A 908-nucleotide genomic window follows, 5' to 3' on the forward strand; every position below is an offset into this window, starting at 1 on the left:
AGTCGTAGCAGCAGCAGCAGCAGCAGCAGTAGCAGTAGTAGTAGTAGTAGTAGTAGTAGTAGTAGGAGGAGGAGGAGTAGTAGTAGTAGTAGTACCAATGTCAATAATAATTTAATGATAATACTGGTGTTGGTTGGAGCTGATGTTTAGTTTCAAGTTTAGTAACAGTTTTGCGGCACTTGCAACATAAACTAGGTTATCATTAAAACTACCACCACCATAATCCACGTTGAACCTGTACTGAATGTGAAAAATCTGCAAGTCTCAACCCTTTTTTATTCCCTGCTATCATCATCATCATTATCATCATCATCATCATCATCATCATCATCATCATCATCATCATCATCATCATCATCATCATCATCATCATCATCAGAGTTTCCCACCACGGGCAGAAATTATTAAAACTAAAGGTGCATTCCTTATATCATGTTATGACGAGGAATGCCAGGCAATGATGTCTGCTGCACAATGGATTGCTGACAATTGCCATAGTAGAACCAATGTGCTGACCTTGACTGACAATCAGTCCCTCTGCAACGGGCTGCTTGGCAACAGCTCGGACATATATTATGATTTGCGTCGCAGGTTCAGTGAAGCCACAGCCACAATAAAAATTCAGTGGATTCCAAGCCATGTCGGAATAGAAGGAAATGAGGCAGCAGACCAAGCTGCTAATGAAGCCAGACAGCAAATGAAGGAGACAGACGACCAACAACATACAGAGGAGTCTTTCCGATGATCAAGAGGGAAATCAGAGACCCACCATGCAGAGCTAAGTGCCAGCACCTAGAAGTGTATTCTGGGTACTCCTATTAGCGGGAACAAAATATCACATGTCGCTGGGACCAGGTTGAGCTAGCGAGACTGCGGTCGGACCGTCATTGGGGCTTAAGATGGTACAA

The sequence above is a fragment of the Aplysia californica genome, unplaced genomic scaffold, assembly GCF_000002075.1.
Source record: "Aplysia californica isolate F4 #8 unplaced genomic scaffold, AplCal3.0 scaffold00600, whole genome shotgun sequence".
In the NCBI taxonomy this organism is placed as follows: Eukaryota; Metazoa; Mollusca; class Gastropoda; order Aplysiida; family Aplysiidae; genus Aplysia; species Aplysia californica.